Source organism: Bos indicus, chromosome 12, assembly GCF_029378745.1.
Source record: "Bos indicus isolate NIAB-ARS_2022 breed Sahiwal x Tharparkar chromosome 12, NIAB-ARS_B.indTharparkar_mat_pri_1.0, whole genome shotgun sequence".
Classification (NCBI taxonomy): Eukaryota; Metazoa; Chordata; class Mammalia; order Artiodactyla; family Bovidae; genus Bos; species Bos indicus.
In genome coordinates this window covers 45478375-45491845 of record NC_091771.1, presented here as the reverse complement: position 1 = coordinate 45491845, position 13471 = coordinate 45478375, and the positions used below count along the sequence as shown (strand labels likewise).

At 40.0% G+C, this 13471-nt stretch overlaps 1 pseudogene; it reads right to left on the bottom strand.

The window, feature by feature from the left end:
* Window positions 1-1120: 1120 nt before the first annotated feature.
* On the bottom strand, window positions 1121-12101 carry LOC109567063 (heterogeneous nuclear ribonucleoprotein H3-like; annotated as a pseudogene).
* Between the last annotated feature and the right edge of the window lie 1370 nt (window positions 12102-13471).

Sequence of the window (13471 nt, the reverse complement as noted above, 5' to 3'; positions counted from 1 at the left end):
CAGGCAAGAACACTGGAGTGGGTTGCCATTTCCTCCTCCAATGCATGAAAGTGAAAAGTGAAAGGGAAGTCACTCAGTCATGTCTGACTCTTAGCGACCCCATGGACTGCAGCCCACCAGGCTCCTCAGCCCATGGGATTTTCCAGGCAAGAGTACTGGAGTGGGGTGCCATTGCCTTCTCCAAAAAGCCTCTAGATAAGGGCAAAAGAAGAGAGTGAAAAAATTGGCTTAAAACTCACTCAATATTCAAAAAGCTAACATCATGGTATTCACATAACTTCATGGCAAATAGATGGGAAAAAAGTGGAAATAGTGACAGATTTTATCTTCTAGGTCTCCCAAATCACTGTGGATGGTGACTGCAGCCATGAAATTAAAAGACACTTGCTCCTTGGAAGAAAAGCTATGAAAAACCTAGACAGTGTATTAAAATGCAGAGACATCATTTTACCAACAAGGTCCATAAGTTTAAAGCTATGGTTTTTCCAGTAGTAATGTACGGATGTGAGAGTTGGACTGTAAAGAAACCTGAGTGCCAGAGAATTGATGCTTTCAAATTGTGGTGCTGGAGAAGACTCTTGAGAGTCCCTTGGACTGCAAGGAGATCCAACCAGTCAATTCTAAAGGAAATAAACCCTGAATATTCATTGGAAGGAGTGATGTTGAAGCTTAAGCTCTAATACTTTGGCCACCTGATGTGAAGAGCTGACTCATTGGAAAAGACCCTGATGCTGAGAAAGATTGAAGGCAAGAGAAGAAGGGAGCAATAGAGGATGAGATCGTTGAATGGCATCACTGACTCAGTGGACATGAATTTGAGCAAGCTCCAGGAGATGATGAAGGACAGAGAAACCTGACGTGCTGCAGTTCATGAGGTTGCAAAGAGTTGGACCTGACTTAGTGACTGAACAAGAACACCACCAACAAACGCAACAAATAAAACAAACAGAAAACATCATTTCATCACAATCTGCTGCTTTATCAAGCAATATTTTGAGAACATATTCCTTCAGTCATTATAAACTTCCTAAAACACAAAAGAAATTAAATCTGGAAGAAAGCTTACTATATCAGATACTGTGGTCAGAACTCTGTATGCTGGTGGTTATACTTTGATACATCACAGATCATCCACCTCATTTCCATTATGTTGCCTATAGTAACCTCTACTTCCTGAACTGCCACCTAAGCCATCAGGAATACCATATCTCCACTATAAATCATTCCACATTCCCATTCTCCCAACAGATCATTCATCTCCCATTTTATCCATTCCATCTCTTCCATAGCACCCCATTTCAGATCCTCACATTCCAAAGGCACTTCCAGGGCTATAATTCAAGAAAAGTTCAGTGTATTAATGCTGTGTGTTATTCTTATCTTTAGACACGGCTAGCCACTGCTACTTCATGTGTCATTAAGTTTACATCTGCTTTTCCTCTTGTTTTGCCATCCACTCCAATATCAGTATGAACTAGTATTGGACTTAGTGCTGAGAAGAAATTAACAATACCATTTTCAGTTGAATGAACATGTATCCTCTCATGTGTACAATATGACCACCATGAAAATCTGAACATACACAAGCAGCTCTACCATAGCCATGAACTCCCATACTTCTTCCATCTCTCATTTAAGCACCAAAGCCATCATTTCCTTAGTCAGAATTATTAGAGCTACCATAGTCATCACAACCTCTATAACCTTATTAGGGAAGAAAAAGCCAGGACAGATGCCAGAAATGTAACAAGTATCTTCTTTTCATCATCCATCCTCCACCTCTGATGCAGTGTGATAGTTTTGATGAATATTTGATCTGGAATAAATGACCCCTTTCATCTCACTGGTAATTTTACATAGCCAGCAAAATCTGCTGAAATTTCAAGATAGGAAGTTTGAGAATGTGCCAGATAGTAAGTAGGATAGTGTTAGTGACATACACAGTCCTACAAAACTATGATACAAATATAAAATGGTATTTGATGATTATTTAAAAAGTGAAATTTCAATTCTTTACCAAGCAAGGATAGAGTTGGACTTCTGAAGTCAGTGCAGCAAATTGGTTGCACAGAATTTGAACTCCTGTGCATCACATAACTCAATGTTGTAGAAAACTGGATTGAGCCTTGTCTTTTAAATTTATGTAACATTCATATTATATACTGCTGAGATCACCTAACTGACTCATATCTAGGCTCAAGTACCTTTATTTCTTTAATATTTATCCATCTTTCATATATAAATATAAAAATACACATAAACATTTTACTGGTTTCCCATCTAACATTTTTAAAACATTGGTATTTTGCTCTCTTCATTTGATGTTTTCTTATTATGTGGCTCCACATTTTATCTTCAGTGCCAGATTATCCTTTTAGACAAGAGAGCTAAGAATCTGAAGGATGTTCTTTTTTGAGGATTTAGATTTCCAAATGATCAATAATTTATAATGACTCAAGTACTGAAAGTTATCAGAATCCATTAACTTCTCAAATAAAGTTTCCTTCATATGAAAAAGCATTTCCTTTTATCTCTAAAAAATTGTTAGCCTCAATATTTTGGAGACCAGAATAGAGCTGAAGGGTAAAGAGCATTTTTCTAAGATTGAGTTTCTGTGCTTTGTGTGTGTACGCGTGCGCATGAGTGTGCATGGTGAGTGAGTGGTGTGTTGTGCATGCATACTCTAATGTACTCATTTGTGCCTCTTTGTGGTGGTAAAATATTTTCTTTCCCCTTTACAAATAAAAATGTCTTATTCTAAAGAAGATACATAAACTATCAAATGCAATGTGATGTTTTTGTTAAATAATAAGCAACAGAAGCATACAGAAATAAATATTTCTCATGGAGATAAAATATATACAACTATAAAATCATAAATATACTGGAGAATTATAATATGAATTTGTAAATTGTATGCAAATAGCTTGAAACCAGATCTATAAAGACATAAATAAAGCAACAAGACTGAAAGGTTTATATGTTGGCTTGTTTATAGAGTAGCACAAACATTTTTCTTTTTTAATTGGCAATTAATTTTCGGCAGCCATCTAGGTACTTTCATGTCAAATTACTTTTCCTACACTAAACAAGATTAGGCATCCAAGCAGCAAAGCACTTACATGAAAAGTGAGAAACTGACTGTCAAGTGGATATTTTCCACCTATAACCAATTAAAATGTTTCTTTTTTTGATGAATGGGTGTTGTAATTTCTCATTTTGTATTTTTACCTAAGTACATACCTGTGTAACATATCAGTTCACAGGAGCTAAAAAAAGATGGGTGTTGATATTTCTGTTATTTCTTTCATGCAATCTACCTTTAGAATGAAATGAAGGCACATTTTAGTAAAACAGAGTTTTATTATGCTACTGCACACAAAAATACATCAACAGTATATGTATAAGTGTATATATATATATATATATATGTCTGTGTAAATATATATACACATGTGTTTTTAAGCAATAATTAAACCTCAAAATATTTCTATTAAAAGATTTTAGCCTTTCAGTCCCCTGTAGATTATAATTTTACACTGAAACGTAAAGATACCTGTATTTAAAAATTAGAACCTTGACACATCAGGTAAAAAAGTAATGTATTATTGATAATCTTCAAATGAATGACATAAAAAGGAAAATATTGATTTTTTGGAAGATGTCTCATTTTTCTTACTTCACAGAAGACTGATGCTGGTTCATGAGCCTATCAATATCATTTGAATTAATGCATATTCCTTACTATTGATTGCTTTAACAATGATTGTCATAACTGATTTATGGGCACTTACGCCTGTTAAATATTTTAAGAGGTAAATATCAGATTTGTATGTATAAGTAGATTGACTTGAATAAACAACAAGGTTGGATGTTAACATTATGCCTTTTGATGTAAGCCATATTATAATACATTATACAAGATGTATTTTTGAGAGAGTAGCAAAAATTCAACAAAAAGTTAATATTAGATCACGTTGCTTACTAGAATTAGGTGCAGAATTCTAAGAATTAAAAAAAGCACCTTAAATTGAAGGTAGCAGTTCTCAAGTTACTTGGAAATATACCTAACATCTATGAGAAAAATAATCTAGAATACAAAATTTGAGTATTTTAATGCTTAAAATGGATTTGTTCCTATTGCTTAGAATAGGTCAGAACATAGGACTACAGTTCTTAATTTCAGTTTCCTATGGTGACTGATACACAGTATTCTCCAAATAATTGAGAGAAGATGCTATGAAATGGGAGACAAAGTAGGGGAATATGTGTCCATGTAACTCTTTATTTAGCATTATTATCTTTGACTTGAGAAATTATATGTGATACTTACAGTTATTTACCAAAGAACCTACTAAAAAAGTTTATTGAATTATCACATATGTACCATATATTCACTTGCTTTAAGAGCACAAAGCAATGATTTTTATTACTCTTTGTTGTTTGTTTGTGTAAACATTTCTGTGCTATAACTTCAGTGTATTCTATTATTCCAAAAACATACTTGTTAGCCACTGCTGTCACTTCCTATTTCCAACTCTAGTCTCAGAAAAATGCTAATATACTTACTATCTCTAAAGATTTGGGTTTTCTGGGTATTTCACATAAATATGCTCATGCATGCCTGCTCAGTGCTATTGGACTCTTTGAGACCCTGTGACCATTAGCCTGCCAGGCTCCTCTATCCATGTGATTTTCCCAACAAGAATACTGGAATGGGTTGTCATTTACTCTCTCAAGGGATCTTCTTGACCCAGGGACTGAACCAGTGTCTCCTGTATTACAAGCGGATTCTTTATTGCTGAGTCATGAGGAAAACCCTTTTACGTAAATAAAATCATACATAACGTGGTCTTTTGCAGCTGGCTTCTTTCATTCAGCATATTACTTTAAAAGTTCATCCATGTTGCAGCATGTATCAGCATTTCACTCATTCGCAGGAGGGCCTAGAGGAGCTATCCCACACTGAAGGTCAGGAAGGGTGGCGGTGAGGAGATACCCCTCGTCCAAGGTAAGGAGCAATGGCTGCGCTTTGCTGGAGCAGCCGTGAAGAGATACCCCATGCCCAAGGTAAGAGAAACCCAAGTAAGACAGTAGGTGTTGCAAGAGGGCATCAGAGGGCAAACACTCTGAAATCCTACTCACAGAAAACTAGTCAATCTAATCACACTAGGACCACAGCCTTGTCTAACTCAATGAATCTAAGCCATGCCCGTGGGGCAACCCAAGATGGGCGGGTCATGGTGGAGAGATCTGACAGAATGTGGTCCACTGGAGAAGGGAATGGCAAACCACTTCTGTATTCTTGCCTTGAGAACCCCATGAACAGTATGAAAAGGCAAAATGATAGGATACGGAAAGAGAAACTCCCCAGGTCAGTACGGGGCCAATATGCTACTGGAGATCAGTGGAGAAATAACTCTAGAAAGAATGAAGGGACGGAGCCAAAGCAAAAAGAATACCCAGCTGTGGATGTGACTGGTGACAGAAGCAAGGTCCGATGCTGTAAAGAGCAATATTGCATAGGAACCTGGAATGTCAGGTCCGTGAATCAAGGCAAATTGGAAGTGGTCAAACAAGAGATGGCAAGAGTGAATGCCGACATTCTAGGAATCAGCAAACTGAAATGGACTGGAATGGGTGAATTTAACTCAGATGACCATAATATCTACTACTGCGGGCAGGAATCCCTCAGAAGAAATGGAGTGGACATCATGGTCAACAAAAGAGTCCGAAATGCAGTACTTGGATGCAATCTCAAAAACGACAGGATGATCTCTGTTTGTTTCCAAGGCAAACCATTCAATATCACAGTAATTCAAGTCTATGCCCCAACCAGTAACACTGAAGAAGCTGAAGTTGAACGATTCTATGAAGACCTACAAGACCTTTTAGAACTAACACCCAAAAAAGATGTCCTTTTCATTATAGGGGACTGGAATGCAAAAGTAGGAAGTCAAGAAACATCTGGGGTAACAGGCAAATTTGGTCTTGGAATATAGAATGAAGCAGGGCAAAGACTAATAGAGTTTTGCCAAGAAAATGCACTGGTCATAACAAACACACTCTTCCAACAAGACAAGAGAAGACTCTATACATAGACATTACCAGATGGTCAACACTGAAATCAAATGGATTATATTTTTTGCAGCCAAAGATGGAGACGCTCTATACAGTCAGCAAAAACAAGACCAGGAGCTGACTGTGGCTCAGATCAGGAACTCCTTATTGCCAAATTCAGACTTAAATTGAAGAAAGTAGGGAAAACCACTAGACAATTCAGGTATGACCTAAATCAAATTCCTTATGATTATACAGTGGAAGTGAGAAATAGATTTAAGGGCCTACATCTGATAGATAGAGTGCCTGATGAGCTATGGAATGAGGTTCGTGACATTGTAAAGGAGACAGGGATCAAGACCATCCCCATGGAAAAGAAATGCAAAAAAGCAAAATGGCTGTCTGGGGAGGCCTTACAAATAGCTGTGAAAAGAAGAGAAACCAAAAGCAAAGGAGAAAAGGAAAGATATAAGCATCTGAATGCAAAGTTCCAAAGAAGAGCAAGAAGTGATAAGAAAGCCTTCCTCAGCGATCAATGTAAAGAAATAGAGGAAAACAGTAGAATGGGAAAGACTAGGGATCTCTTCAAGAAAATCAGAGAGACCAAAGGAACATTTCATGCAAAGATGGGCTCGATAAAGGACAGAAATGGTATGGACCTAACAGAAGCAGAAGATATTAAGAAGAGATGGCAAGAATGCACAGAAGAACTGTACAAAAAAGATCTTCACGACCCAGATAATCACAATGGTGTGATCACTCACCTAGAGCCAGACATCCTGGAATGTGAAGTCAAGTGGGCCTTAGAAAGCATCACTACGAACAAAGCTAGTGGAAGTGATGGAATTCCAGTTGAGCTATTCCAAATCCTGAAAGATGATACTGTGAAAGTGTTGCACTCAATATGCCAGCAAATTTGGCAAACTCAGCAGTGGCCACAGGACTGGAAAAGGTCAGTTTTCATTCTAATCCCAAAGAAAGGCAGTGCCAAAGAATGCTCAAACTACCACACAATTGCACTCATCTCACACGCTAGTAAAGTAATGCTCAAAATTCTCCAAGCTAGGCTTCAGCAATATGTGAACTGTGAGCTTCCTGATGTTCAAGCTGGTTTTAGAAAAGGAAGAGGAACCAGAGATCAAATTGCCATCATCCACTGGATCATGGGAAAAGCAAGAGCGTTCCAGAAAAACAACGATTTCTGCTTTACTGACTATGCCAAAGCCTTTGACTGTGTGGATCACAATAAACTGTGGAAAATTCTGAAAGAGATGGGAATACCAGACCACCTGACCTGCCTCTTGAGAAATTTGTATGCAGGTCAGGAAGCAACAGTTAGAACTGGACATGGAACAACAGACTGATTCCAAATAGGAAAAGGAGTACATCAAGGCTGTATATTGTCATCCTGCTTATTTAACTTATATACAGAGTACATCATGAGAAACACTGGGCTGGAAGAAGCACAAGCTGGAATCAAGATTGCCTGGAGAAATATCAATAACCTCAGATATGCAGATGACACTACCCTTATGGCAGAAAGTAAAGAGGAACTAAAAAGCCTCTTGATGAAAGTGAAAGAGGAGAGTGAAAAAGTTGGCTTAAACCTCAACATTCAGAAAACGAAGATCATGGCATCCGGTCCCATCACTTCATGGGAAATAGATGGAAAAAGTGGAAACAGTGTCAGACTTTATTTTTCTGGGCTCCAAGATCGCTACAGATAGTGACTGCAGCCATGAAATTAAAAGACGCTTACTCCTTGGAAGGAAAGTTATGACCAACCTAGATAGTATATTCAAAAGCAGAGACATTACCTTGCCAACAAAGGTCCATCTAGTCAAGGCTATGGTTTTTCCAGTGGTCATGTGTGGATGTGAGAGTTGGACTGTGAAGAAGGCTGAGTGCTGAAGAATTTATGCTTTTGAACTGTGGTGTTGGAGAAGACTCTTGAGAGTCCCTTGGACTACAAGGAGATCCATCCAGTCCATTCTGAAGGAGATCAGCCCTGGGATTTCTTTGGAAGGAGTGATACTAAAGCTGAACGTCCAGTACTTTGGCCACCTCATGCGAAGAGTTGACTCATTGGAAAAGACTCTGATGCTGGGAGGGATTGGGGGCAAGAGGAGAAGGGGATGACAGAGTATGAGATGGCTAGATGTCATCACTGACTCGATGGACATGAGTCTGAGTGAACTCTGGGAGTTGGTGATGGACAGGGAAGCCTGGCGTGCTGCAATTCATGGGGTCGCAAAGAGTCGGACACGACTGAGCGACTGATCTGATCTGATCTGATTTCATTGTAGGTATAACCACATTTTTTTTTAATACATTCACCAGCAGATGGGTATATGCATTGTTTTGGGCTATTACAAATGTAATTTCTGTGATCTTTCATGTAAAAAACCTTTACATGGTCATATGTTTTCGTTTCTCTTGTGTAGTTTCAGTTCATTCAGTTCAATCGCTCAGTCATGTCCAGCTCTTTGTGACCCTATGGATTGTAGCACTCCAGGCTTCCCTTTCCATCACCAACTCCCAGAGCTTGTTCAAACTCATGTTGATTGAATCAGTGATGCCATCAAACCATCTCATCCTTTGTTGTCCCCTTCTCCTCCTGCCTTCAATCCTGCCCAGCATCAGGGTGTTTTGCAATGAATCAGCTCTTCACATTAGATGGCCAAAGTATCGGAGTTTCAGCTTCAGCATCAGTCCTTCCAATGAATATTCAGGACTGATTTCCTTTAGGATGGACTGGTTGGATCTCCTTGCAGTCCAAGGCACTCTCAAGAGTCTTCTCCAACACCACAGTTCAAAAGCATCAATTTTAGGCACTCAGCTTTCTTTATAGTCCAACTCTCACATCCATACATGACTACTGGAAAAAACATAGCTTGGACTAGATGGACATTTGTTGGCAAAGTAATGTCTCTGCTTTTTTAATATGCTGTCTAGATTTGTTATAGCTTTTCTTCCAAGGATCAAGTGTCTTTTAATTTCATGGCTGCAATCACCATCTGCAGTGATTTTGGAGCCCCCCCAAATAAAGTCTCTCATTGTTTTCATTGATTCCTCATCTATTTGCCATGAAATGATGGGATGAGATGCCATGATGTTAGTTCTCTGAATGTTGAGTTTTAAGCCAACTTTTTCACTCTCCTCTTTCACTTTCAACAAGAGGCTCTTTAGTTCCTCACTTTCTGCCATAAGGATGGTATCATAAGCTTATCTGAGGTTATTGATATTTCTTCTGGCAATCTTGATTCCAGCTTGTACTTCATCGAGTCCAGCAATTCACATAATGTACTCTGCATATAAGTTAAATAAGCAGGGTTGACAGTATATAGCCTTGATGCACTCCTTTCCTGATTTGGAACCAGTCTGTTGTTCTGTGTTCATTTCTAATTATTGTTTCTTGACCTGCACACAGATTTTTCAGGAGGCAGGTAAGGTGGTCTGGTATTCCCACCTCTTACAGAATTTTCCACAGTTTGCTGTGATGCACACAGTCAAAGACTTTGGCATAGTCAATAAAGCAAAAGTAGATGTTTTTCTGGAACTCTCTTGCATTTTCGATAATCCAACAGATGTTGGCAATTTGATCTCTGGTTCCTCTGCTTTTTTTAAATCCAGCTTGAACATCTGGAAGTTCTAAGTTCACGTACTGTTGAAGCCAGGCTTGGAGAATTTTGAGCATTACTTTACTAACATGTGAGATGAGTGCAGTTGTGTGGTGGTTTGAGCATGCTTTGGCATCGCCTTTCTTTGGGACTGGAATGAAACCTGACTTTTTCAGTCCTGTGGCCACTGCTGAGTTTTCCAAATTTGCTGGTGAATTGAGTGTAGCACTTTCACAGCATCAACTTTTAGGATTTTAAATCACTCAACTGGAATTTCATCACCTCCACTAGCTTTGTTCATAGTGATGTTTTCTAAGGCCCTCTAGACTTTCCTTTCTAGGATGGCTCTAGTTGAGTGATTACACTATCATGATTATCTGGGTCATGAAGATCTTTTTTGTATAGTTCTTCTGTGTATGCTTGCCACTTCTTAATATCTTCTGCTTCTATAGGTCCATGCCATTTCTGTCCTTTTTTGTGCCCATCTTTGCACAAAATATTCCCTTGGTATCTCTAATATTCTTGAAGAGATCTCTAGTCTTTCCCATTCTGTTGTTTTCCTCTATTTCTTTGCACTGATCACTGAGGAAGGCTTTCTTACTCTCCTTGCTAGTCTTTGGAACTCTGCATTCAAATGGGTATGTCTTTCCTTTCCTCCTTTGCCTTTTGCTTCTCTTCTTTTCACAGCTATTTGCAAGGCCTCCTCAGACACCCATTTTGCCTTTTTGCATTACTTTTTCTTGGGGATGGCCTTGATCACTCCCTCTTGTACAGTGTCACGAACCTCCATCCATAGTTCTTCAGGCACTCTGTCTATCAGATCTAATCCCTTGAATCTATTCCTCACTTCCACTGTATAATTGTAAGGGATTTGATTTAGGTCATACCTGAATGATCTAGTAGTTTCCCCTACTTTCTTCAATTTAAGTCTGAATTTGGCAACAAGGAGTTCATGTTATGAGCCATATTCAGCTTCTGGTCTTATTTTTGCTGACTGCATAGAGCTTCTCCATCTTTCACTGCAAAGAGTATAATCAATTTGATTTTGGTATAGACCATCTGGTTTTGTCCACGTGTAGGGAGGCTTGATGTGCTGCAGTTCATGGGGTCGCAAAGAGTCAGACATGACTGAGCTACTGGACTGATCTGAAGAGTCTTCTCTTGTACTGTTGGAAGAGGGTGTTTCCTATGCCCAGTGCATTCTCTTGGCAAAACTGTATTAGCCTTTGCCCTGCTTCATTCTGTCCTCCATGGCCAAATTTGCCTGTTGCTCCAGGTATGTCTTGACTTCTTACTTTTGCACTCCAGTCCCCTATAATGAAGGGGACATCTTTTTTGGGTGTTAATTTTAGAAGGTATTATAGGTCTTCATAGAACCATTCCACTTAATCTTCTTCAGCATTATTGATTGAGGCATAGACTTGGATTACTGTGATATTGAATGGTTTGCCTTGAAAATGAACAGAGATCATACTGCCATTTTTGAGATTGTATCCAAGTACTGCATTTTGGACCCTTTTTTTGACTATGATGGCCACTCCATTTATTCTAAGGGATTCTTGCCCACAGTAGTAGATATAATGATCATCTGAATTAAATTCACCCATTCCAGTCCATTTTAGGTCATTGATTCCTAAAATGTTGATGTTCACTCTTTCCATTTCCTGTTTGACAACTTCTAATTTGCCTTGATTCATGGACCTAACATTCCAGGTTCCTATGCAACAAAGGTCCGTCTAGTCAAGGCTATGGTTTTTCCAGTGGTCATGTATGGATGTGAGAGTTGGACTGTGAAGAAAGCTGAGCGCTGAAGAATTGATGCTTTTGAACTGTGGTGTTGGAGAAGTCTTGAGAGTCCCTCGGACTGCAAGGAGATCCAACCAGTCCATTCTAAAGGAGATCAGCCCTGGGTGTTCTTTGGAAGGAATGATGCTAAAGCTGAAACTCCAGTACTTTGGCCACCTCATGTGAAGAGTTGACTCATTGGAAAAGACTCTGATGCTGGGAGGGATTGGGGGCAGGAGGAGAAGGGGACGACAGAGGATGAGATGGCTGGGTGGCATCACCGACTCAATGGACTTGAGTTTAAGTGAACTTGGGAGATGGTGATGGACAGGGAGGCCTGGCGTGCTGCGATTCATGGGGTTGCAAAGAGTTGGACATGACTGAGCGACTGAACTGAACTGATGCAAGTGAAATGAACTGAACTGAACTGAACTGATGCAATACTGATTTATAGCATCAGACTTTACTTGCATCACAAGTCACATCCCCATTTGGATGTTGTTTTTGCTTTGGCTCCATCTCTTCATTCTTCCTGGAGTTATTGCTCCACTCATCTCCAGCAGCATTTTGTGCACCTACCAACATGGGGAGTTCATCCTTCAGTTTCATACCTTTTTGCCTTTTCATACTGTTCATGGCGTTCTCAAGGCAAGCATGCTGAAGTGGTTTGCCATTTCCTTCTCCAGTGGACAACATTTTGTCAGAACTCTTCACCATGACCCATCCATCTCGGGTGGCCCTACACAATATGGCTCATAACTTCATTGAGTTAGACAAGGCTATGGTCCATGTGATCAGATTGGTTAGTTTTCTGTGATTTTGGTTTCAGTCTGTCTGCTGTCTGACGGAAAAGGAGAAGAGGCTTATGAAAGCCTCCCGATGGGAGACATTGACTGAGGGGGAAACTGGGTCTTGTTCTGATGTACCATGAATAGTAAATCTTTAATCCAACTTTCTGTTGATGATCTGTGCTGTGTTCCCTTCCTGTTATTTGACCTGAGGCCAAACTATTGTGGATGTAGTAAAGATAATGGTGACCTCCTTCAAAAGGTCCCATGCATGCATTTTTAGACTCAGGGACCCCAACCCTGCAGCAGGCCACTGTTGACCCCCTTCTCTGCCAGTGACTCCTGGTTCCTCATGGGCAAGTCTGGGTCAGTCTTTTTGGGGTTACTGTTCCTTTCTCCTGGGTCTTGCTGCATACAAGGTTTTGTCTGTGTCCTCCAAGAGTCTGTTTCCCCAGTCCTGTGTAAGTTCTGGTGGCTCTAGGGTGGGGTTAATGGTGACCTCCTCCAAAAGGGCTTATGCCATACCCAGGTCTACTGCACCCAGAGCCCTTGCCCCTACAGCAGTCCACTGGTGACCCATACCTCCTCAGTCCAGTTCAGTTCAGTTCGGTTGCTCAGTCATGTCTGACTCTTTGTGATCCCATGGACCACAGCACGCCAGGCCTCTCTGTCCATCACCAACTCCCAGAGTCTGCCCAAACTCATGTCCATTGAGTCGGTGATGCCATCCAACCATATCATCCTCCATCGTCCCCTTCTCCCTCTGCCTTCAATCTTTCCCAGCATCAGGGTCTTTTAAAATGAGTCAGCTCTTCACATCAAGTGGCCAAAGTATTGGAGTTTCAGCTTCAAAATCCATACCTCCTCAGGAGACACTCAAACACAGTTCTGTCTCAGTCTCTGTGGGGTCTCTGGGTCCTGGTGCATAGAAGGTATCTTTGGACCCTCTGAGTGTCTCTGGCAGGTATGGGGTTTGATTCTAAACATGATTTTGCCCCTCCTACCATCTTGTTGGGGCTTCTCCTTTGCCCTTGGAAGTGGGGTATCTCCTCAAAATGAGCAATGTAGAGTTGGAGAAAATGAGAAAAAACAGTAGACTGGCCATCTTTCAGTGATATACAAGAAGAGGGAACCTTGTAAGATTAGGTTTTTGTGTAAGGGAAGACAATGTGTTGTGGATCAAATGCCACACACTCTCATTGTTATTACTAAGATTTA